We start from the raw sequence: 26560 nt of genomic DNA, 5'->3' as shown, positions 1-26560 counted from the left end.
GCCTTAATTTTTAAAGGATCTGGAGGATCTGGATAAACCTTCTGGTTCCATTTTTGTAACTAAGAACTCTGGAGAAGCCATATCAGGAGAAGTCGCTTTGAACCTAGAAAGGAAATTCAAATGTTGAGGATGGCAAACTGTCCCACCTGCTTTGTACTGCCTACTTCTGTTTTTCTTCTTCTTCTCCTTCTCCTCCTCCACCTTCTCCTTCTTCTTTTCCTTTTTTTTCTTTTATCCAGAGCTCTGCTTAGCTCTGGTTGATGGTAGTTTGAGGGATTGAACCTGGGACTTTGGAGCCTGTGGCATGAAAGACTTTTTATTTAATTTATTTATTCCCTTTTATTGCCCTTGTTGTTTTATTGTTGTAGTTATTATTGTTGTTGTTGTTGTTGGATAGGACAGAGAGAAATGGAGAGAGGAGGGGAAGACAGAGAGGAGGAGAGAAAGATAGACACCTGCAGATCTGCTTCACCGCCTGTGAAGCAACTCCCCTGCAGGTGGGGAGCCGGGGTTCGAACCGGGATCCTTATGCCGGTCCTTGTGCTTTGCGCCACCTGCGCTTAACCCAATGTGCTACAGCCGGACTCCCTATGAAAGACTTTTTGTATAACCATTATGCTGTCTACCCCCATCCACCTATAGACTATTAAAGCAGAAATCAACTCCCAGCCTGCTTTAGCTGTAGTACTTTAAAGTCTGCCTTCTTTTATCCTTCCTCTCTCTCTCTCTCTCTCTCTCCTCCCACCCCTTTTCTTCTTGATAGGGACAGAAAGAAATTGAGAGGGAGGAGCTAGGGAAAGAGAGAAAGACACTGGCAACCCTGGTCTATGAAGCTTCCTCTCTGAGTTGGGGGTCAGGGACTTGAACCCCAGTCCTTGTGCATAGTAACATGTGTGCTCTACAGGGTGGGCCACTGCCAAGCCCTGAGAGTCTTATCTAATACCAACTGTTCTGTAACCCAAGTAGTTTTTATCCTATGTTATATGTAGGGAAATTGTGACATCAAATAAATTCCTTATAATAGCATTCATACAATCTTTCATGAAGATACCACAGGAGAACTAAAACATGGCAAAGTTGACAGACATGCAAAAGACCCAAGGAAGACTGAGGAAGCTGCTTAGTGTAAGAAATGAATCCTGACCTAGAAATTAGAGAAGTTGAATCCTAATAATAATGTCATTGAGCACTTATGGAATGTTTACTATGAGCAGGTACTAGGGAAGCACTTTACAGTTTTTAGACCATTTAGTGCTTCTAAGGTAAATTAAAAAAATATTTTGTATAGTATGATCAGAAAAGTTAAATAATTTGCTCAGTGTTACAGAGCAAGTCCTTCTAACACCAAGAACAGAAGTCAGATCTAATCTATATAAACTGTGATCAAGATACTTCACTGTCTCTTTCTTTCTTTCTTTCTTTCTTTCTTTCTTTCTTTCTTTCTTTCTTTCTTTTTTTGCTTCCAGGGTTATTGCTGGGACTTGGTACCTGCACTATGAATCCACTGCTTCCTGGAGACTATTTTTTTTCCCCTTTTGTTGCCCTTGTTTTTTTTAATTGTCGTTGTGGTTATTGTTTTGTTGCTATTGCTATCATTGTTGTTGGACAGGACAGAGAAAGTGAGAGAGGTGGGGAAGACAGAGAGGGGGAGAGAAAGATAGACACCTGCAGACCTGCTTCACCACTTCACTGCTTGTGAAGCAACTCCCCTGCAGGTGGGGAGCCAGGGGCTGGAACCAGGATCCTTACAACTGTCCTTGTGCTTTGTGCCACATGTGCTTAATCCGCTATGCTACCACCAGACTCCCCTTGTCTCTGTTTCTTATCATGGGTCACTACCTATAACAATTCTGGCAAGTAGCTTCTCCTCTCTGAATCTTGTTTTCCACATTATATTATATTATATTATATTATATTATATTATATTATATTATGACATTGGATAAGACCATAGCCTGGATTCCCAATTAATTTCATCACTCTGTTGAATGATTGTGGCTCTAAATTTTGTATTAGTTCAGGGAGATAACATAATGGCAATGCAAAAGGATTTTGTGCTTCATAAGGTCCTGGGTTCAGTCCCTGAGCACCACCACAAGTTAGAGCTGAGAAGTTCTCTGGTAATATATATATTTAGATTTGGTTTTGCAAATTCACTGTGATCTAGATAAGTAACCACACTTTTCCAACATGAACTAATGCAGTGATCAAGTTGTGCTCTAAACAGGTCACAAAGATGTGGTCAAGACCAACAAAATAATCTTTTTGACCCAGGAACCACTGTTCCTATGGCCCCAGCCCTCTGAGCCCCTAACTTCTCTGTCTCCCATTTCCTGTCTGTTGTTGGCTGACATCTCTAGACTATCTTCAAACAGATGGTGGAAACTGAGGACTTGTTCCAGACACTATCATCTCTTTTCTTTTTTAGCCCTGCTCTGCCACTAGTGAAGCATTCCCCCTGCAGGTGGGGACCAGGGGCTTGAACCCAAGTCCTTGTGTATGGTAACGTGTGCACGTAACCAGGTGCATTACCACCTGGCTCCAATCATCTAACATTTCTGCCAAATCATACCCACCAGGTGAATCCTGGTCCCTACTTCTATTATTCTCAGCCTCACTCTACAGGTGTAAAAACTCCTGTAACCTTTTGTTTTTTTAGGTTTCCTCTTGTAAGCAGTCTGCGATGTTATCTTGCCCTGGCCCACACCCTGAAGTAGTAGTCGATCAGCACCCTCTGCTGGGCTCTGCCTGCAGCTCAGAACAGCTCTGCAGAGCTACCAGGCAGGGCCTTTCCCAGCGCTCCCCAGAGGTTGCCTGGGGGAACTAAACAGGCAAGGACTTCAAAGGCATTCCAGCCGAGTGGAAGGCGGAGCTGCAATTATGCTCCTTCTCTAGATCCCCAAATGGCAGCTTTCCAGATCTTGACAACCAGGTCTCCTAAATTACTTCCCTGATCTTTAAAGGGGCAAACTCACAGGAATTCAGGAAGCCCATGGACCATGTATGCCCCAGACCACTTTCAGTGACTCTCAATGCAACAGTACAAGTCCCCAAAGACCAGATGCCAAGATTGCTCCAGAGCTCTCCCAGACTCTTATCACTTAGCAGCTTTCTCAAACTGGTCAAGGCAACTCCCACCCCCACCTTTCTTCTGGTTTCTTAGCTCTAACATACGGATAAAAGGCTATACATGCCTTGTCTGCCTCACAAAATGTTGTGACAATAGAAAGTGATCATTTGCTGAAAAGGACACTGAAAACTGTAAACTACTATGCAAAATCCAGTTTTGATGCTTTGATATCAAAATTTCTATGTCAATTTAAAAAATTTATTTTATTTTATTAATTATTAATTTTTTTTTTTTGCTTCCAGGGTTATCGCTGGGGATCTGCACCAGCACTACAAATCCACTGCTCCTGGTGGCCATCTTTTCCATTGTTGTTATTGGTGCCTCAGGCTTGAGAGTCTGTTTGCATAACCATTATGTTATCTCCTTTCTCTCTCTCTCTTTTAAATTTAAATTTTATTTTTACCAAAGCATTGCTCAACTCTGGTTTATGGTGGTGCAAGGGACTGAAGCTGGGATTTAGGAGCCTCAGGCATGAAAGTCTTTTTGCAGAACCATTATGCTATCTCCCCAACCCCAACTCTATCTTTCCCACCCATTTTGAGGATTTTAAATAAACTGAGTCAATAGAATTGTTAGTTTTTCCTAGTTTGACTGAAATATTGAGTTCTTTTTTTAAAATTTTAAAAAAATATTTATTTATTCCCTTTTGTTGCCCTTGTTTTTATTGTTGTGGTTATTATTATTGTTGTCATCATTGTTGGATAGGACAGAGAGAAATGGAGAAAGGAGGGGAAGACAGAGAGGGGGATTGAAAGATAGACACCTGCAGACCTGCTTCACTGCCTATGAAGTGACTCCCCTGCAGGTGGGGAGCCAGGGTGCAAACCGGGATCCTTACTCTGGTCCTTTCGCTTTGCAACACCGTTTTGTGCTTAACCCATGCGCTACAGCCTGACCCCCCGAGTTTTTTTTTTATTTTAATTTATTTATTTTCTCTTTTGTTGCCCTTGTTGTTTAACATTGTTGTGGTTATTGATGTCGTTGTTGTATAGGACAGAGAGAAATGGGGAGAGCAGGGGAAGATAGAGAGGGGTAGAGAAAGACAAACACCTGCAGACCTGCTTCACTGCTTGCGAAGCGACTCCCCTACAGGTGGGAAGCCGGGGGCTCGAACTGGGATCCTTAAGGTGGTCCTTGTGTTTTGTGCCACCGCCCGACTCCCTAGAGATATTGAGTTCTTATCAAGATATAGATTCTGGGGCTGGGTGGTGGCGCACCTGGTTAAGTGCACAGGTTATAGTGCACACAGACCCAGGTTCGAGCCCCCAGTCCCCAACGGCATGGAGAAGACTTCACATGTGGTGAAGCAGGGCTGCAGGTGTCTCTCAATCTCTCTCCCTTCCCTCTTGATTTCTGGCTGTCTCTATCCAATAAATAAAGATAATACAAAAATTTTTTAAAAGATATAGATTCTGTGCAGAGCCTGGGATCAAAAGACATCAGGATCACCCCCCAAAATCTAACATTAAATCAAACCTAGTTTGAGGCACAAAGATCTGTACATATTACATTCCATCCCTCTGTCAAGGAGTCAGTAAGCCTGGGGAAGGATAAGAGGTGGCACAGTTACCTACTTCCTTCTGTGTGGGGACAGCACAGTGGTCAGGATCCAGGGTAACTGAGGGTGGTAGGGACGAAGGACAGAGCAGAGAATAAAGGCAATCACCTTCAAGGATTCTCCATTCAAAATTTAACCCAACAAGCATGTGAAGAACATTTTCATGTATTTCTCTAGACAGCAAAACCTCTAAAAATAGGACCGTCTCTTTCTCATATCTATACCCAATGTCTCAACTAGTGAGTTCAAATGACTGTAGCCCAAAGCAAAGAGCATTCAGTATTTTCATTTTCCTGTGCATCTTTCTCCCAGATAAATAAAGGCTTGGCAGGTTTTCTGGTAGATGGTAGACGCCTAGGCTTATCTGGAACTCTTCTGAGTATGCGTGGGAGAGAACTCCTGGATGAAACTTACTGGTCTTCCTCCATTGTCTAACAAAGGAGGGAAATGACACCACCAAATCTTAAAGTCCATAAAGAAATGCTCACAGTCCAAGTTGTGGTCTATATACACAATGGAATACTACTCAGGTATTAAAAATAGTGATTTCACCATTTTTAGCCCATCTTGGATGGAGCGTGAAGAAATCATGTTAAGTGAGATAAGTCAGAAGCAAAAGAATGAATATAGGATGATCTCACTCATGGATAAAAGTTGAAAAACAAGATCAGAAGAGAAAACACTAAGCAAGCAGAACTTGGACTGGAGTTGGTGTATTGCAACAAAGTAGGTGGGTAGGGGCGGGAACATTCAGGTCCTGGAACAGGATGGGAGAGGACCTAGTTGGGGTTGTACTGTTGTGTGGAAAAATGAAAAATGTTATGCATGTACAAACTGTTGTATTTACTGTTGGCTGTAAAACATTAATCCCCCAATCAATAATTAAAAAAAAAAGCAATGTTCACAGTAAAGGAAGAGTGGGCACTACAGTCATGGAACAGTAAGGTAGTTGCTAGAATCTTAGCTGAACTGAGTCTGCTTCATTTTTAAAATACCTAGGAAGACCTTCCAGTTGAGCCACAGAGAAGAGGTACTGGAAGAAAGGAGAGAAAAGAAACCTGTGGTGCTTTTTTTTTTTTTTTTTTTTTGCCTCCAGGGTTATTGCTGGGGCTCAGTGCATTCACCACGAATCCACTGCTCCTGGAGGCTTTTTTTTCCCTTTTGTTGCCCTTTGTTGTTATTATTATTGTTGTTGCCATTGATGCTGTTGTTGGATTGGATAGAGAGAAATTGAGAGAGGAGGAGAGACAGAAGAGGGGAGAGAAAGATAGAAACCTGCAGACCTGCTTCACCACTTGTGAAGCCACACCCATACAGGTGGGGAGCTGCGGGCTCGAACTGGGATCTTTTTTTTTTTTCATTAAATAATTTATTTCTTTATTGGGGAATTAATGTTTTACATTCAACAGTAAATACAATAATTTGTACATGCATAACATTCCCCAGATTCCCATTTAACAATACAACCCCCACTATGTCATTCATCATCTTTCATGGACCTGTATTCTCCCCACCCACCCACCCACCCCAGAGTCTTTTACTTTGGTGTGATACTCCACTTCAATTTCAGGTTCGACTTGTGTTTTCTTTTCTAATCTTGTTTTTCAACTTCGGCCTGAGAGTGAGATCATCCTATATTCATCCTTCTGTTTCTGACTTATTTCAGTCAACATGATTTTTTCAAGGTCCATCCAAGATAGGCTGAAAACGGTGAAGTCACCATTTTTTACAGCTGAGTAGTATTCCATTGTGTATATATACCACAACTTGCTCAGCCACTCATCTGTTGTTGGACACCTGGGTTGCTTCCAGGTTTTGGCTATTACAAATTGTGCTGCCAAGAACATATGTGTACACAGGTCTTTTTAGATGGATGAGTTGGGTTCCTTAGGATATATCTCCAGGAGGGGAATTGCAGGGTCATAGGGTAGGTCCATTTCTAGCCTTCTGAGAGTTCTCCAGACTGTTCTCCACAGAGGCTGGACCAATTGACATTCCCACCAGCAGTGCAGGAGGGTTCCTTTGACCCCACACCCTTTCCAGCATTTGCTGCTGTTACCTTTTCTGATGTATGACATTTTCACAGGAGTGAAGTGATATCTCATTGTTTTCTTGATTTTCATTTCTCTGACAATCAGAGGCTTGGAGCATTTTTTCATGTGTTTCTCGGCCTTTTGGATCTCTTCTGTGGTGAATATTCTGTCCAAGTCCTCCCCCCATTTTTGGATGGGGTTATTTGTTATCTTGATGTTGAGTCTGGCAAGCTCTTTATATATGTTGGTTATTAAACTCTTATCTGATGTATGACATGTAAAGATCTTCTCCCATTCTGTGAGGGGTCTCTTGGTTTGGGTAGTGGTTTCTTTTGCTGTACAGAAGCTTTTTAATTTGATGTAGTCCCATAGGTTTATACTTGCCTTAGTCTTCCTTGTAATTGGATTCGTTTCATTGAAAATGTCTTTAAAATTTATGTGGAAAAAAGTTCTGCCAATATTTTCCTCTAAGAATATGATAGTTTCTGGTCTAACATCCAAGTCCTTGATCCACTTGGAATTTACTTTTGTATTCGGTGATATACAGTGGTTCAGTTTCATTCTTCTGCATGTTTCAACCCATTGTTTCCAACACCATTTGTTGAAGAGACTCTGCTTTCCCCATGTAATAGTCTGGGCCCCTTTGTCAAAGATTAGATGTCCATACGTGTGGGGCCTCATTTCTGGGCTCTCAATTCTATTCCACTGGTCAGTGTGTCTGTTCATGTTCCAGTACCAAGCAGTTTTGATGACAATGGTCCTATAATACAGTTTGAGATCTGGGAGTGTGATGCCTCTGGTTCTGTTCTTTTTTCTCAAGATTGTTTTGGCAATTCTAGGTCTTTTCTGGTTCCAGATAAACATTTGTAGCATTTTTTCTGTTCTCCTAAAAATGTGCTTGGGATCTTGATGGGGATAGCATTAAATTTGTAGATGGCTCTGGGTAATATATTCATTTTGATGATGTTAATTCTTCCAACCCATGAACATGGAATATCTTTCCACTTCTTTGTGTCTTTTTCAATTTCTTTGAGTAGTGACTCATAATTTTCAGTATACAAGTCTTTCACTTCTTTGGTTAGGTTTACTCCTAGATATTTTATTGTTTTTGTTGCTATAGAAAAAGGAACTGATTTCTGGATTTCAATTTCTTCTAACTTAGTATTTGCATAGAGGAATGCCACTGACTTTTGAATGTTAATTTTATAGCCTGACACCTTACTGTATTGCCTGATGATTTCCAAAAGCTTCTTGCTGGATTCCTTAGGTTTTCCCATGTATACTATCATGTCATCTGCAAATAGGGAGAGTTTGACTTCTTCTCTTCCAATCTGTATGCCTTTAATTCCTTGCTCCTGCCTGATTGCTATGGCAAGAACTTCCAACACTATGTTGAATAGTAATGGTGATAGTGGGCAGCCCTGTCTAGTACCTGATCTGAGGGGAAATGCTTCCAGTTTTTCACCATGGAGTATGATGTTGGCTGTAGGTGTGCTACATATAGACACCACTATCTTCAGGAATTTTCCATCTATTCCCATTTTTTGTAGTGTTTTGATCATAAAGGGATGTTATATTTTGTCAAAGACTTTCTCTGCATCTATTGATATGACCATGTGGTTTTTGGTCTTGCTTTTGTTGATGTGGTGGATCACATTGATTGATTTACGTATATTAAACCAATCTTGCATGTCTGGGATAAACCCCACTTGGTCATGATGAACAATCTTTTTGATATACTGCTGTATCCAGTTGGCTAGAATTTTGTTCAATATTTTCGCATCTATGTTCATCAGAGATATTGGTCTGTAGTTTTCTTTTTTGGTTGTGTCCCTGTCTGCTTTTGGTATCAGGGTGATGTTGGCTTCATAGAAGCTGGCAGGGAGTATTCCAGTGTCTTCAATCTTCTGGAAGACTTTTAAAAGTAGAGGTATTAGTTCTTCTTTGAAAGTTTTGTAGAATTCATTTGTAAAACCATCTGGTCCAGGACTTTTATTTTTGGGAAGATTTTTGATAACTGTTTCAATTTCATTAGCTGTTCATGTTATCTACTTCCTCTTTACTTAGTTTTGGAAGTTGGTAGGTATCTAGGAAATCATTCATTTCTTCCAGGTTCTCTAGCTTGGTGGCATATAGTTGTTCATAGAAGCCTCGCATGATATGTTGAATTTCTGCAGTGTCTGTTGTGATATCTCCTCTTTCATTTACTATCCTATTTATTTGGGTCTTCTCCCTTTTTTGTTTTGTGAGTCTGGCTAAAGGTTTGTCGATTTTGTTTACTCTTTCGAAGAACCAACATTTACTTTCATTGATCTTTTGTATGGTTTTCCTATTCTCAATGTTATTTATTTCTGCCCTAACTTTAGTGATTCCTGTCCTTCTGGTTGCTTTAGGATTCCTTTGTTGTTCTTCTTCTAGGTCTTTAAGATGTGCAATCAGGCTGTTTATTTGTGCCTTTTCTTGTTTCCTAATGTGTGCTTGTATAGCTATGAACTTCCCTCTTAGGACTGCTTTAGCTGTGTCCCAAATATTTTGATAGCTTGTGTCTTCATTTTCATTGAACTCTCGAAACATTTTGATTTCTTCCTTGATTTCCTCTTTGACCCAGAAGTTGTTAAGAAGTGTACTGTTGAGCTTCCACATTTTGGCACTGTTACTAATCTTTTGTTGATTGTTAAGTGTTAGTTTAATTCTACTGTGGTATGAGAAGATGCTTGGGATGATTTCAGTGCTCTTGAATTGGCTGATGCTGTCTTTGTGGCCTAACATATGGTCTATCCTTGAGAATGATCCATGTGGATTTGAGTAAAATGTGTATTCCAGTTTCTTGGGATGAATGACTCTGAAAATGTCCCATAGTTCTAGTTTATCTATCTCTTCATTTAGCTCCCTTATGTCTTTACTGATTTTCTTCCTGGATGATCTGTCAAGTTGAGATAGTGGGGTGTTGAAGTCCCCTACTATGATTGTGTTACTGTGAATATATTGCTGTAGCTCTTTCAGTAGAAGTTTGATGTATTTAGATGGCTTCTCATTGGGTGCATAGATATTAATAATTGTTAAGTCCTCTTGATTGACTGATCCTCTGAGCATTAAGTAGTGTCCATTCCTATCTTTTTTAATCTTATCTATTTTCAAGTCTATCATGTCAGATATGAGAATAGCTGTTCCTGCCCTTCTTTGTGGGCCATTGGCTTGTTTGATAGTTTTCCATCCTTTCACTTTAAGTCTGTGTTTGTCTTGTTGAGTTAGGTCGGTTTCCTGTAGACAGCATATTGTTGGGTTGTGTTTTCTGATCCATCTTCCTACTCTGTGTCTTTTAATAGGTGAATTCAGGCCATTGACATTTATTGATATCAAAGATTGAAGATATTTTAACACCATTCTTGTAGAGTATTAGAGTGTTTTGATATACGTCCTATTTGTGGTGGTCTGGTTGTTTATAGGAGACCTTTCAGAACTTCTTTCAGGGCAGGCTTGGTGATGGTTGCTTCCTTCAGCTGTTGCTTGTCTGAGGTTTTGATGCTTCCATCTAGTCTGAATGACAGTCTAGCAGGATATAGTATTCTTGGCTGAAAGCCTTTCTCATTGAGCACTCGATAGATATCTTGCCATTCTGTTATGGCCTGTAGTGTTTGTATGGAGAAGTCTGCTGCTAATCTTATGGGTTTTCCTTTGTAGGTGACTCTTTGTTTCTCTCTTGCAGCCTTGAGGATCCTTTCTTTATCCTTATTCCTTTCCAATCTAAGTATGATATGTCTTGGTGTCTTTGGGTCTGGGTTAATCCTGTTTGGGACCCTCTGGGCTTCTTGAATCTTTATGTCTTTGGTGTTGTCTAGACTAGAGAAATTTTCAGCTATTATGGCCTGGAGAATGCTTTCTTCCTCTCCTTCTCTTTCTTCCTCTGGTAAGCCAATAATGCGTATATTGTTTCTTTTGAAGTCATCCCATAGGACTCTGTTGTTGTTTTCAGCATCTCTTAATCTCTTTTTGAGATCTCTTACTTCTTTTTTAGTTGTCTCTAATTCATTCTCAATCTTGCTAATTTCAGCCTCATAGATTCTATTCTCTCTGCCCTCTACTGATTTCTGGAGTTCATCTATTTTGTTGCCCTGCTCTGATAATGTTTTAGCTTGTTCAGCTAGTTGCCTTCTTAGCTCAGCGAATTCAGCTTTCAGCACTCTAATAACCATGAGATAATTAGAATTTTCTTCCATATACTCATTTGTTGTTCCTGCATTTCTGATTACAATTTTTTCAAATTCTTTACTCACTCCTGTTATTATTTCCTTAGCTAATGTTTGGATGTTGAACTCGTTTTGTGCTTCACCCTCTGGAGGACTTTTAGCTGGACTCTTTTCCTGGTTTGAGTCTCCAATATTTTTTCTTGTTGTTTTAACCATTTTATATATTATGTTATGAGTTACCTTTATCAGTACTTTTCAAATTATTGATTACTGTTGCCTGGATTGACTTGTGTCTAAGTAATTTAATTAAAGGGTTTACCGTGGTGGAAGTTAACAGTTTTTTCAATCCCTGAGTTGGAGCTCAGTGGTGTAAAAGCCTCTTTTTTTTTCTTCCCTGTAGGCTATGGGAGCCTGAGGGCTTTTAAACTATCAACAGGCTTCTTAGCTTAATCACTGACTCCTAAACCAAGAGATAAAGCAGGGTGTGGCAGAGATAATCCAGTGGTTATGCAAAGAGACTTTCACAGCCCCTCAGCTATGCCACTGAGGTATAGGTCTTCTCCTGAGTTTCCTGGTTAGATCTCTGTCCCCTGGTGTCCCTCCCTGTTGCTGCTCCAGATTCTGAGGGTAGTAGCAATGGAGACTCAGAGTTGCACTTGGTGAGTCTCTGGGGAGTCCTTTCCTCCCTTCAGCTGTCCCCTTGTTGTGGAGCAGACTGGAGGTGGTGTCTCCACTGATAAACTGTTGAACTGTTAGCAGTCACTTAATCTCTCCTTAGGCCCCTCTCTCCTCTCTTTCACCAGCCACGTGTGTTTGTACTCATGGGTGATTTACAGGGTTCCTGTGGTCATTGTAGTCCTGTCTTGTTTTGGTCCGGGTGGTCTCCTTTGGTATTCCTAGTTGATCCGGGAGAGGAGACCGAACTGGGATCTTTATAATGCTCCTTGCACATTGTGCCACGTGGGCTTAACCCACTACACTACCACCCGACTCTCTCAAATTTTTTTTCTTTTTTCTTTTTTTTTTTTAAATTTCTTTATTGGGGAATTAATGTTTTACATTCAACAGTAAACAATAGTTTGTACATGCATAACATTTCACACTTTTCCATATAACAATACAACCCCCTCTAGGTCCTCTGTCATCCTTCTTGGATCTGTATTCTCCCCACCCACCCACCCCAGAGTCTTTTTCTTGGGTGTAATATGCCAATTCCAGTTCAGGTTCTACTTGTGTTTTCTTTTCTGATCTTGTTTTTCAACTTCTGCCTGAGAATGAGATCATCCCATACTCATCCTTCTGTTTCTGACTTATTTTACTTAACATGAAATTTTCAAGGTCCACCCAATATCGACTGAAAATGGTGAAGTCACCATTTTTTTATAGCTGAGTAGTATTCCATTGTATGTATATATATATCTCCAGACTGTTCTCCACAGAGGCTGGACCAATAGACATTCCCACCAGCAGTGTAGGAGGGTTCCTTGACATCACACCCTTTCCAGCATTTGCTGCTGTTACCTTTTCTGACATACGACATTCTCACAGGAGTGAAGTAGTATCTCATTGTTGTCTTTATTTGCATTTCTCTGACAATCAGAGACTTGGAGCATTTTTTCATGTGTTTCTCGGCCATTTGGATCTCTTCTGTGGTGAATATTCTGTCCAAGTCCTTCCCCCATTTTTGCATGGGGTTATTTGTTGTCTTGTTCTTGAGATTTGCAAGTTTTTTTTTAAAAATATATTCTGGTTATTAGCCTCTTGTCTGATATATGGTATGTAAAGATCTTCTCACATTCTGTGAGGGGTCTCTTGGTTTGGGTAGTGGTTTCTTTTGCTGTACAGAAGCTTTTTAATTTGATGTAGTCCCATAGGTTTATGCTTGCCTTAGTCTTCTTTGTCTTCTTTGTTTCTTGTTTCATTGAAGATGCCTTTAAAACTTATGCGGAAAAGGGTTCTGCCAATATTTTCTTCTTAGTATCTGATAGTTTGTGTTCTAGCATCCAAGTCCTTGATCCACCTGGAATTTACTTTTGTATTTGGTGAAATATAGTGGTTCAGTTTCATTCTTCTGCATGTTTCAGCCCATTGTTTCCAACACCATTTGTTGAGGAGACTCTGCTTTCCCCATTTAATAGTCTGGCTACCTTTGTCAAAGATTAGATGTCCATAGGTGTGGGGTTCTCAATTCTATTCCACTGGTCAGTATGTCTATTCATGTTCCTGTACCAAGCAGTTTTGATGACAGTGGCCCTATAATACAATTCGAGATCTGGCAGTGTGATGCCTCCAGTTCTGTTCTTTTTTCTCAAGATTGTTTTGGCTATTCTAGGTCTTTTCTGGTTCCAGATAAACATTTGTAGCATTTGTTCTATTCTCCTAAAAATGTGTTTGGGGGGAGTCGGGCTGTAGCGCAGCGGGTTAAGCGCAGGTGGCGCAAAGCACAAGGACCGGCCTAAGGATCCCGGTTCGAACCCCGGCTCCCCACCTGCAGGGGAGTCGCTTCACAGGCAGTGAAGCAGGTCTGCAGGTGTCTATCTTTCTCTCCCCCTCTCTGTCTTCCCCTCCTCTCTCCATTTCTCTCTGTCCTATCCAACAACGACACCAACAATAATAACTACAACAATAAAACAACAAGGGCAACAAAAGGGAATAAATAAAATAAATATTTAAAAAAAATGTGTTTGGGATCTTGATAGGGATAGTATTAAATTTGTAGATGGCTCTGGGTAATATATTCATTTTGATTATGTTTATTCTTCCAAACCATGAACATGGTACATCTTTCCACTTCTTTGTGTCCTTTTTAGTTTCCTTGATTAGTGACTCATAATTTTCAATATGCAAGTCTTTCACTTCTTTGGTTAGATTTACTCCTAGATATTTTATTGTTTTTGTTGCTATAGTAAAAGGAATTGATTTCTGTATTTCAGTTTTTCCTTAGTTTTTGCATAGAGGAATGCCACTGATTTTGAATGTTAATTTTGTAGCCTGACACCTTACTGTATTGTCTGATGATTTCCAAAAGCTTCTTGCTGGATTCCTTAGTTTTTTGTTTTTTTTAATTTCTTTATTGGGGAATTAATGCTTTACATTCAACAGTAAATATAATAGTTTGTACATGCATTCCTTAGGTTTTTCTATGTATACTAATTATGTCATCTGCAAATAGGGAGAGTTTGACTTCTTCTTTTACAATCTGTATCCCTTTAATTCCTTGCTCCTGCCTGATTGGTATGGCAAAAACTTTCAACACTATGTTGAATAGTAATGGTGACAGTGGGCATTCCTGTCTAGTACCTGATCTGAGGGGAAACACCATTCCTGTCTAGTACCTGATCGAGGGGAAACACCATTGAGTATGATGTTGGCTGTAGGTTTGCTATATATAGATTCCACTATCTTCAGGAATTTGCCATCTTTTACCATTTTTTGTAGTGCTTTTATCATAAAGGGATGTTGTATTTTGTCAAAGGCTTTCTCTGCATCTATTGATATGACCATGTGGTTTTTGGTCTTGCTTTTGTTGATGTGGTGGATCACATTGATTGATTCACGTATATTAAACCAACCTTGCATGCCTGGGATAAACCCCAGTTGGTCATGATGAACAATCTTTTTAATATACTGCTGTATCCAGTTGGCTAGAATTTTGTTCAATATTTTAGTATCTATGTTCATCAGAGCTATTGGTCTGTAGTTTTCTTTTTTGGTTGTGTACCAGTCTGCTTTTGTTATCAGAGTGATGTTGGCTTCATAGAAGCTGGAAGGGAGTATTCCATTGTCTTCAATCTTCTGGAAGACTATGAAAAGTATAGGTATTAGTTCTTATTTAAAGGTTTTGTTGAATTCACTTGTAAAACCATCTGGTCCCGGAGTTTTATTTTTGGGAAGGTTTCTGATAACTATTTCAATTTCATTAGCTGTGATGGGCCTGTTCATGTTATCTACTTCCTCTTTACTTAGTTTTGGAAGTTGGTAGGTATCTAGGAAATCGTCCATTTCTTCCAGGTTCTCCAGCTTGGTGGCATATAGTTGTTCATAGAAGCCTCGCATGATATGCTGAATTTCTGTGGTGTCTGTTGTGATATCTCCTCTTCAATTTACTATCGGATTTATTTGGGTCTTTTCCCTTTTTTGTTTTGTGAGTCTGGCTAAAGTTTTTTCAATTATGTTCACTTGTTTGAAAACCAACCTCTACTTTCGCTGATCTTTTGTATGGTTTTCTTCTTTTCGGTTATTGATTTCTGCCCTAACTTTAGTGATTTCTGTCCTTCTGGTTGCTTTAGGGTTCCTTTGTTCTTCTTCTCCTTCTTCTTCTACTTCTTCTTCTTCTTCTTCTTCTTCTTCTTCTTCTTCTTCTTCTTCTTCTTCTTCTTCTAGGTCTTTAAGATTTGCAATCAGGCTGTTTATTTGTGCCTTTTCTTGTTTCCTAATGTGTGCTTGTATGGCTATGAACTTCCCTCTCAGTACTGCCTTAGCTATGTCCCAAATATTTTGATAGCTTGTGTCTTCATTTTCATTGAACTCTAGAAACATTTTGATTTCTTCCTTTATTTTCTCTTTGACCCAGAAGTTGTTCAGAAGTGTACTGTTGAGCTTCTACATTTTGGAACTATTACTAATCGTTTGTTGATTATTAAGTGTTAGTTTAATTCCACTGTGGTATGAGAAGATGCTTGGGATGATTTTAACGCTCTTGAATTTGCTGATGCTGTCTTTGTGTCCCAACATATAGTCTATCCTTGAGAATGACCCATGTGGCCTTGAGTATAATGTGTATTCCAGTTTCTTGGGATGAATGACTCTGAAAATGTCCAATAGTTCTAGTTTATCTATCTCTTCATTTAGCTCCCTTATGTCTTTATTGATTTTCTGCCTGGATGATCTGTCAAGTTGAGAGAGTGAGGTGTTGAAGCCCCCTACTATGACTGTGTTGCTGTTATATATTGCTGTAGCTCTTTTAGTAGACATTTGATGTATTTCGATGGCTTCTCATTAGGTGCATAGATGTTAATAATTGTTAAGTCGTCTTCATTGACTGATCCTCTCAGCATTAGTGTCCATTCCTATCTTTTAAAATCTTATCTATTTTAAAATCTATTGTGTCAGATATGGGAATAGCTGCTCTTGCCCTTTTTTGTGGGCCATTGGCTTGTTTGATAGTTTTCCATCCTTTCACTTTAAGTCTGTGTTTGTCCTGTTGAGTTAGGTGGGTTTCCTGTAGACAACATATTGTTGGGTTGTGTTTTCTGATCCATCTTCCTACTCTGTGTCTTTTAATAGGTGAATTCAGGTCACTGACCTTTATTGATATCAAAGACTGAAGATATTTTAATGCCATTCATGTAGAGTTTTAGAGTATTCTGGTATATGGCATATTTATGGTGGTCTGACAGTTTGTAGGAGACCTTTCAGAACTTCTTTCAGAGCAGGCTTGATGATAGTTGATTCCTTCAACTGTTGTTTGTCTGAGAAGGTTTTTATGCCTCCATCTAGTCTGAATGACAGTCTAGCAGGATACAGTAGTCTTGGTTGAAAGCCTTTCTCATTGAGCACTCGACAGATATTTTGCCATTCTCTTCTGGCCTGTAGTGTTTGTGTGGAGAAATCTGCTGCTAATCTTATGGGCTTTCCTCTGTAGGTGACTCTGTGTTTTTCTCTTGCAGCCTTCAGGATCCTTTCTTTATCCTTATTCCTTTCCATTCTAAATATGATGTGTCTTGGTGTCTTTAAGTCTGGGTTCATTCTCTTTGGGGCCCTCTGGGCTTTCTAAATCTTTATGTCTTTTTTGTTGTCTAGATTAGAGAAGTTTTCAGCTATTATGGCCTGAAGAATGCTTTCTTCCTCTCCCTCTATTTCTTCCTCTGGTAAGCCAATAATGCGTATATTATTTCTTTTGAAGTCATCCCATAGGACTCTGTTTTTGTTTTCAGTATCTCTTAGTCTCTTTTTGAGATCTTTTACCTCTTTTTTAGTTGTCTCTAATTCATCCTTGATCTTGCTAATTCTGTCTTCAGCCTCATTGATTCTATTCTCTCTTCCCTCTACTGTTTTCTGGAGTTCCTCTAGTTTGTTACCCTGTTCTGATAATGTTTTAGCTTGTTCAGTTAGTTGCGTTAGCTCAGCTATTTCAGCTTTCAGCTCTCTAATAACCTTGAGATAATTATTGTTTTCTTCCAGAGTCTCATTTGTTGTTCCTGTATTTCTGATTACAATTCTTTCAAACTCTTTACTCACTCCTGTGATTATTTCCTTAGCTAGTGTTTGGATGTTTATCTCATTATATTGTGCTTCACCCTTTGGGGGGCTTTTAGCTGGACTCTTGTCCTGGTTCATTTCTCCAATATTTCTTCTTGTTGGTTTATCCATTTTATATATTATGCTATGAGTTCCCTCTCTCAGTACTTTTCGAGTCACTCATCACTATTGCCTGGATTGATTTGTGTCTAAGTGAGGTAATTAAAGGGTTCACAGTGGTGGAAGTTAACAGTTGTTTCAATAGTATTTTAATCCCTGATTTAGAGCTCAGTGGTTAAAAGCCTCTTTTGTGCTTTTTTTTCCCTTTAGGCTATGGGAGTCTGAGGGTTTTTAACCTATAAGTAGGCATTTTAGCTTAATCACTGACTCCTGACCAAGAGATCAAGCAGGGCAGGGCAGAGATAATCTAGTGGTTATGCAAAGAGACTTTCACAGCCCCACTGCTATGCCTCTGAGGTATGGGTTTTCTCCTGTGTCTTAGTTAGATCTCTCCCCTGTTGTCCCTCCCTGCTGCTGCTCCAGATTCTGAGGGCAGTAGCAATGGAGACTCAGAGTTGCACTTGGTGAATCTCCAGGGAGTCCTCTCCTCCCTTCAGCCATCCTCTTGTTGGTGGAACAGACTAAAGGTGGTATCTCAACTGATAAACTGCTGGAGTGTTACCAGCCACTTAATCTCTCCCTAGGCTCCTCTCTGTCCACCAGCCACATGTGTTTGCACTCACTGGTGATTTGGTGGGTTCCTGAAGTCGTTCTAGTCCTGTCTTGTTTTGGTCCCAGGTTTTCTCCTGTGGTATTCCTAGTTGATCCAGGAGAGGAGAGGGGAGGAGAGAAACAGATCTGGTCTTGCTCGTAGCCCCTCAAAATTATTTTGTAAGATAAATTATTTCCTGATTTTGTGTGTGTGTGTGTATGTGTGTGTGTGTGTTTAAACTTTTTCTCCCCAAGAAAGGGGCATAAAAGGAGTCTCTCTAGTCTATGTGTACTTCTTTGCATTTTCTGTTGCTTTGTGTTTGTATTAATTATCTTTGTATATAACTTGGATTTTTTAGTAGAAAAGTGCCCATGTATTAGTTGTATATTAAAAAAATACCAATAACTAAAGTCCAAAGTGTCCTATACATAGTTTGAGTGGGATAAGGCCTGAGATTATGTCTTGTTTCCCTTTGGGACTTGGCATGTCTGAGCATATCTGGTGAGGAAGAATTGCTAGCAATCTGTTTTGAAGTCAGAGTCACCTAGGATAGGCAGACACACCTATGAGACTTTCTGAATCTCAGTGGGGCTGGGCGACAGGAGCAGATGTGAGCCCTGTGCAATTCACTGCAGAACAAGAGCAGGTGAGGTCCCCAATAACACAAGTAGGAAATGGTTTCCCAAGGGCTGGGGTAGAGAGCATAATGGTTCTGAAAAGAGATTCTCATATCTGAGGTCTCTAAGTCACAGGTTCAATCCCTTGCACCACCATGAACCAGAGCTGAGTAGTGCTCTGGTAAAAAAAAAAAAAAAAAAAAAAGGAAATGGTTTGTCAATCACACATGTAGATATGGGAATTAAAACAACAGTAAACAGTAGAAGTGGACAAAATTCCTCTCTTAAGCCCAAACTTGAGAGTTTGCTTAAGCTTTCCTTGCCAGAATAAAAGTCAGTAAAAAGCCTAAATTAAAAAAAAATAATGCAAACCTGTTAAGGAGTTGAAGCAGTCTAAATGCCCATGGTCTGATTACTGGATACAGAAGTTATGGTGTGGGGTTGGAGGGCTGGGCAGTGCCACATGTGGTTAAGTCCACAGGTTACCCTGCATAAGGGTCAGGGTTAGAGCTCCACTTGCCACCTGCAGGGAGGAAGCTTCAGGAGCAGGGAAACAACTATGGCAAGTGTCTCTCTCTATCTCTTCCTCCCATCTTAATTTTACTGTGTTATATCAAATATAGAAAAAAAAACAATAAGGAAAGATAGCTGACAGGAGCAGTGCATTTACCATATAGGCACCAAGCCCCAGTGACAACCCAGGTGGTAAAAATAAATAAACTATTTATGGTATATATAAACAAAGGGATACTACTCTACAATTAAAAAAAAGGCAATACTGTGTCCTTAAGGACAAAATGGATGGAACTGGAGATAATTATTTTTAGTGACAGAAGAGGAAGGACAACCACTGAGTGAGTGGTTTTGTTCAGATGCAGAATTTAAAGAACTGAAACACACAAATTCACAGAAAGTAAAATAAAAGAAGTAGCTCATCAGTCTCTAAGACTTTGTGAAAACTATTATACTTTTTCCAAGTTCCCTGGGAAGACAATTCAGGCTGTAGGCTGATCACATCACCTCTGGGACCCTTCTCTCTCTTTTCTGTGGTATATGTGTGCACACCCCACTCTTTGAGAACAACAGAGTAACTACTTCCTCCTATTCTCTGTTTTTCATCCCCCTTTGCATCCGTTATTTCTTTCTTTTTAAATTAAAAAAAAAATTTATTTATTTATTTATTCCCTTTTGTTTCCCTTGTTGTTATTATTGATGTCGTTGTTGTTGGATAGGACAGAGAGAAATGGATAGAAGAGGGGAAGACAGAAAGGGGGAGAGAAAGATAGACACCTGCAGACCTATTTCACTGCCTGTGAAGTGACTCCCCTGCAGTTGGGGAGCTGGGGGCTCAAACCCGGATCCTTATGCCGGTTCTTGTGCTTTAAGCCACCTGTGCTTAACCCGCTGTGCTACCGCCCAACTCCCCCATTATTTCTTTTTTTTGAGATGGAGGTGCCCATTATAATGCTCTCTTTCTGACAATTGTTTTTGATTTTTTTAACCAGTGATTTTATATTACTTTACAAAGCTATAAGATAACAGGGACATACATTTTTTACTTTTCTTTTTCTTTCTTTTTTTTCCAAATTATCTTTATTTATTTATTGTATAGGACATCCAGAAGTTGAGAATTGAGGGAGAGATAGAAAGGGAGGACGGGAAAGAGAAAGAGAGAGAGAGAGACCTGCAGCCCTACTTCACCACATGCAAAGCTTTCCTTCTGTAGGTGGGGGTCAGAGGCTTGAACTCAGGTCTTTGCACATCATAACATGTGCACTTAACCAGGTGCACCCCCACCTGGCCCCCAGGGTTATAATTTCCTAACACCGTTCCTAACAACAGAGTTCTGTGTGTCCTCATTCCTTCCATTGGAAACTGCAGTAATTCTCCCAAGATCACAGCTATGGGTTGATTATTATTTCTATAACTATTTATATACATTTGCCCATTTTTTTCTGTCTTCTCTTCCTAAGTCACACCTAGCCCTCCCCTCACTCCATTTCCCCTCTTTTCTCTCTCTGGGTCTTGATGTAATTGGAGTTCAGAGCCCTCTGCTCATCTTTCCCTAACAACTATCTGGGAGTATGGTCCAAAATCCTTTTTTTAAATTTTTAAAAAATATTTATTTATTTATTTATTTTCCCTTTTGTTGACCTTGTTGTTTTTTATTGTTGTTGTAGTTATTATTGTTGTTCTTATTGATGTTATTGTTGTTAGATAGAACAGAGAGAAATGGAGAGAGGAAGGGAAGACAGAGAGGGGGAGATAAAGATAGACACCTGCAGACCTGCTTCACTGCCTGTGAAGTGACTCCCCTGCAGGTAGGGAGCCGGGCTGCTGCACTACCACCTGACTCCTGGCCCAAAATTCTTTGTGAGGTGCAGAAAGTGGAAGGCCTGGCTTCTGTAATTGCTTCTCTGCTGGACATGGGCATTGGCAGGTCCATACCCCCAGTCTGTTTCTATCTTTCCCTGGTCATGTAGGCCTCTGGGGAGGTGAGGGTCTGGTGAGGTCATCTGCCCAGGGAAGTCAGGTTGGTATCATAGTAGCATCTATAACTTGGTGCCTGAAAGGCTGTGAGATATAAAGCAAGACAAAATGTTTAATGAACAGAAACCATAAAGTAGGAATAGAGCAAATGAGAATAGGACGTTAGTGTGGATAAAAGCTAGGAAGTCTATTTTAGATGTGTTCCTTGGGGCCCATGACTGGTAGTTTTTGCTGGAGTTTGATAGCTAACCTGCAGGTCGACTAAAAATACTGTCTGGGAAGATGTTGTCAGTGTTGAGAATAGGATTCAAAAGCTGAATCAGGGTAAAGAGTAGCTCTCAAAGTTGAAAAATATATACAAATACAATTAACTATCTACCACACCAATCTGACTCAGGGCCCATGTCTATTCATATTTAGCACAGGAGCCCATGTAACCCCCAAGTCCCTGTCAGTCTGAGCTCACAGTTCATGGTCATATCTGGGAACATTCTAGGCTGCACTCCCTTCAGGATGCATCTTCCTCGAATGGCAGGGTAGGCTGACCCAGCCTCCCTTCAGAGAGTGGGGCAGTCCTTACCATTGGTAGTTTGTAGTGAGGGCAAGGTCCTGGAGAGGCCCACAAGAGGGCTTATAATGACGCTCCCAAGGAGGTGATCAGTGCCGGTGGAAAGAGGGGTCTATTAGAGGTCTAGGCCCATTGAATCTGTGGAAGAATTCTAGGATTTCCTGACTAGGGCCCCAGGTGATGGGGTGGTCTGGCAGTGACCAAGAAGACCATCGTTAAATGACTGGTGTACTGCACCAAAGTAAAAGACTCGGGTTGAGGGAGGGTTCAGGTCCTGGAATAGGATGGTAGAGGAGGAACGACCTGGTGGGGGTCTTATCGCTATGTGGAAATGTTATACACATACCAACTATTGTCTTTCACTGTCGACTAATAAACCATTAACCCTCCAATAAAGAAATAAAAAAAAAAGTGACTGGTGAATTTCTATACTACAAGATTTAGGTGTAGCAACTGAACTTACCCCTCCCCGACTCCAGGCAGCAAGTTTGTTTATTTATGAGGGGGAAAGCATATCAAGAACTAGAGGATCACTCTGGCACATATGATGCTGGGGATTGAACTCAAGACTTCATTCTTGAGAGTCCAATCCTTTCTCTACTTCCTGAGACGCTCAATACATTTCTTTCATCATGTATTTACTATATGACAGGTGTTCTTCTAGACTATACCAGTTAGAGAGGTAAACAGAGCACTTGGAATTACACGTCACTAGGGAAGAACAATAAATGAAAATATTTAACATCTTACTGTAAAATAATAAGAGCTATGGAGAACAAAATAAGAGTTTAAAGGTCAGAGGGAGAGAAGCAGCTATTTCATCTATGCAAATTTAGTTCTGTGAAGTTTCCTCTAAGGAAGTGATAGTTGAACAGAGACCCAGGTTAAGTGACTGTCTGGGGTGGGAAGTGGGAATGAAGGAGGCTTTGGAGCAGAAGAAGCAGCAAGTGAGAAAGACCTAAGCATGACATGAACCCAGCCTGCTCAGATCATAGTGAGTGGGTTCGCTGCTCCAGAGAGAGCAAAGCAGAAAGTGTGAGCAGAGGCAGGGACCCTGAAGAGCATGACTAGGAGTTTGAATATTGCTATGAATGTTGAGGGAGTGAGCTCATCTAATATTTAATATTTATTTATTTAATTAACCAGAGCACAGTTCTGGCTTCTGGTGATGAGGGAGATTGAACCTGGGACACTGAAGCTTCAGGTATGGATGTTCTTTTGCATATCTGCTATGCTATTTCTCCTGTCCTGATTTGGTTTTCAGAGAGACCATCCTGGTCCTGTGTGAAGAAGAAATAGCATGAGGTGAGAATGAGGTAGAAGAAGAGAGAACATGCTAGAGAAAGAGCTCACCTGGGCAGTGCACCTGCTCAGTCATGTTTGAGCCTGGTTCTCACTATCCTCTCTCTTTCCATCTCTTTCTTTTTTTTCTTCTAAATTTTAAAGTAATTTTTAATTAATGATTTAATAATGATCAAGAAGACTGTGGTATTAGAGGAGTACAATTCCACACAATTCCCACCACCAGAGTTTTGTATCCCACCCCCTCCACTGGAACCTTTCACATTCTTTATCCCTCTGGGAGTATGGACCCAAGATCATTATGGGGTGCAGAAGGTGGATGCCCTGGCTTCTGTAATTGCTTGACCACTGGAGATGGGTGTGGACAGATAGATCCATACCCCCAGCATGTTTCTGTCTTTTGCTTGTGCAGTAGGACTCTGGGGAGGTGAGGTTCCAGGGCATATCTCTTTCTACCTGAAAAAGTACTTACTCTTGGAGCACTGAAGCCTCGTTGACAAGAAGGAGGAGGAGGAAGAGGTGACATAGATGACAGTTAGAAGGCTTCTGCTATAGTTGGCAGAAGAGATGGAAGAAGCTTGGATTAAGAAGGTGACTTGGGACATGGTAGATTCAACATAATCAGAAAAGTGGGTACTTGAAAGAGAGAGAAGCCAAAGGGAAAATTAGGGTTTGTCCCAGCAATTAAGTAAGTAGGTTTTTGACCCAACAACAACTGAGTGACAAAAAATGAGCTATCTTATTTCTTTTCATATATTCTTTTCATATGGTGCTTAATATGAAACAGGTTGTCGAGACATTTCTGTCAGAATTTGGTCTGTGACTCTCAGGTGTCATGACGTTCATCTCTGTAGTGTTGCTAATTTAGTCTTTTGTGGGTTGTTATGAACACTGTCTTCTTGCAGTGCGATTTTAAGTAAAAATGTTGGTGCCGGGGCCCAATGGTGGGCCCTGAATGGTGAGGTATGTGAGTGTGCATGTCTTTGTGTGCACGTGTGAATGATTCTCACATTTCTGTTTCAAATCACAGCACTACTCAGTTCTGGCTTATGGCTGTAGTGGAGACTGAACCTGGGACTTGTGGTGCCTCAGGCATGAGAGTCTATTGAGTAAATTCTGTGCTATCCCTCTGGCCTGTGCATTTTTTTATTTCCATGGACAATGTGGTCAGAGGAAAATCAGTTTCTCAGCTTCACTGTAAATAATATATGGTTTCTTGTGGTGCTTCTGTGTTTAAAAATGTAGTTAATAAAGAGGCAGTTAGGATCCAAGTAGCTATGGGAAGAGTTCAGCAGAGTCTCTGACAGATAAACACCCCTCTCTCTCTTTCTCGCTCTCTCACACACACATCTTTCTGGGCATCATGCCAGCTGGAATGCCTTCCATGTCTCCAGCTAACCTCACATGTGCATCTCTGCCATACACATATGTAATGATGTGCTAAATTAAAAAAAAAAGAAGGAACAAGAATCTCAAGAAAAAAAAAAACACCTTACAAATTTCACTTTAAAGTCCAGTGTTCACCTTCATCACAGAAAATCAGTTCTAGTACTGCCTCACTGGGACAGCTTCTGTACTGGGCTCAGGGGATAAAATAAGAGACTTGGGCTTTCTAAGAAAGCCTACGTCTAAGCAGAGGCCTGAAGAGCCAGTGAAGGCTCTGGAGTGTAAGCACATGTATTCCCAGGTGCTTCTGCTGTAACAGTGTAGCTATGATGGGCATATTCCCCAGAACAATGAGATATGTGAGAGCTTCTACTCCAGACAATAAAGGTTGTTAAAAAATCAGCACTTAGCTAGCAGGCGCTGGGCAGTGGACACCTAGTTAAGATCACAAAATACCATGTGCTAGGGTCTGGGTTGGAGCCCTGGCTCCCCACCTCCAGGCGGGAGTCTTCATAAGCAGTGAAGCAAGAAATGCAAGTGTCTCTCCCTCTCTATATTCCCTTTATCTCTCAGTTTCTATCTGTTCTGTCAAATAAAGAAACAAAAAAAAAAAAAAAAAAAAAAAAGAAAAAACATCCACCGGGAAAGGTAGATTCCTCAAGCCCCAGCAATAATCCTGGTGGCAACAAAATAAACAAACCAGCAAACATATAGCTAGTGCAAATGAGGCAAGAATTACAGAATGTAGTAATAATAGCACTACCTAAGTAAACAATAGTTAGTATAGTTTTATTTTATTTTTAAAAATATCTTATTCGGGAGTCGGGCTGTAGTACAGCGGGCTAAGCGCAGGTGGCGCAAAGCACAAAGACCGGCATAAGGATCCTGGTTGGAACCCCGGCTCCCCACCTGCAGGGGAGTCGCTTCACAGGCGGTGAAGCAGGTCTGCAGGTGTCTATCTTTCTCTCCTCCTCTCTGTCTTCCCCTCCTCTCTCCATTTCTCTCTGTCCTATCCAACAACAACAACAACAATAATAACTACAACAATAAAAAAAACAACAAGGGCAACAAAAGGGAAAAATAAATAAAATAAATATATAAAAAAAATTAAAAATATCTTATTCATGGGAGTCAAGCGGTAGCACAGTGGGTTAAGCGCAAGTGACACAAAATGCAAGGACCAGCGTAAGGATCCTGGTTCGAGGCCCTGGCTCCCCACCTGCAGGGGAGTTGCTTCATAGGCAGTAAAGCAGGTCTGCAGGTGTCTGTCTTTCACTCCCCCTCTTTGTCTTCCCCTCCTCTCTCCATTTCTCTCTGTCCTATCCAACAACGACAGCAATAACAACAACAATAATAACAACAACAACAACGATGATGAAAAACAATGACAACAAAAGTGAAAAAAATCTCATTCATTTGGTGTCTTTCAGCAAATTAAAAGACTCTGGGCTGAGAGGCAGAGAGGGTTCAGGTCCTAGAACATGATAACAGAGGAGGACCTAGTGGGGGTTGTTATGAGGAAAACTGGGAAATGTTATGAATGTAAAAACTATTGTATTTTACTGTTAACTATAAACCATTAATCCCCCAACAAAGAAATTAAAAATATTTTATTAATGTGTTCATGAAAGAAATAGGAGGAGAAAGATAGCCAGAGCATCACTCTGGCACATGCACTGCTGGGGATTGAACTCAGGACATCATGCCTGAGAGTCCAGTGCTTTACCCACTGCACCACCTTCTGGACACCCAGTTCACATAGTTTTAAATGGACATACTAGCACAGTTCTAAATAAGACAATTTTCTTTTTTTAATTTTTAAAATTATTTTTAATTTTATTGACTAGAGACAGCCAGAAATCAAGAGGGAAAGGAGTGATAGAGAGAGAGATACCTGCAACAGTGCTTCACCACTTGCAAATCTTCCCCCCTCTAGGTGAGGACCAGAGACTCGAGCCTGGGTCCTTGTGCACTGTAATGCACTCAACCAGGTGTGCCCCCACCCGACCCCCATAAGTTAAATTTATAATACAGTTTGTAGTACACATGGAATTTTAGAGGGTTTCTAAATAATCAGTAATGGTTACCATTTTACAATCCTTCCCACTGGAAAATAGTATAGTTCCTTCTCCTGATGGCTTGCCTGATAAAGAAAATGCAACAGCGATATTCCCAATAAAGAGATTAAAAAATTTTAAACAGTGACATTGGGAACTGGAATTTTAAATCACAATAGAGCTTGCAGCTCCTACCACCAAGCTCAGAAAAAATGCTGACATTGAAAAATGTCACCGGGGCCAACAAGAGGCTCTGGATAGCATGCCTGCTTTGTCTGGC

The sequence above is a fragment of the Erinaceus europaeus genome, chromosome 7 (genome assembly GCF_950295315.1).
Source record: "Erinaceus europaeus chromosome 7, mEriEur2.1, whole genome shotgun sequence".
NCBI lineage: Eukaryota > Metazoa > Chordata > Mammalia > Eulipotyphla > Erinaceidae > Erinaceus > Erinaceus europaeus.
This window is presented reverse-complemented; position numbering follows the sequence as displayed.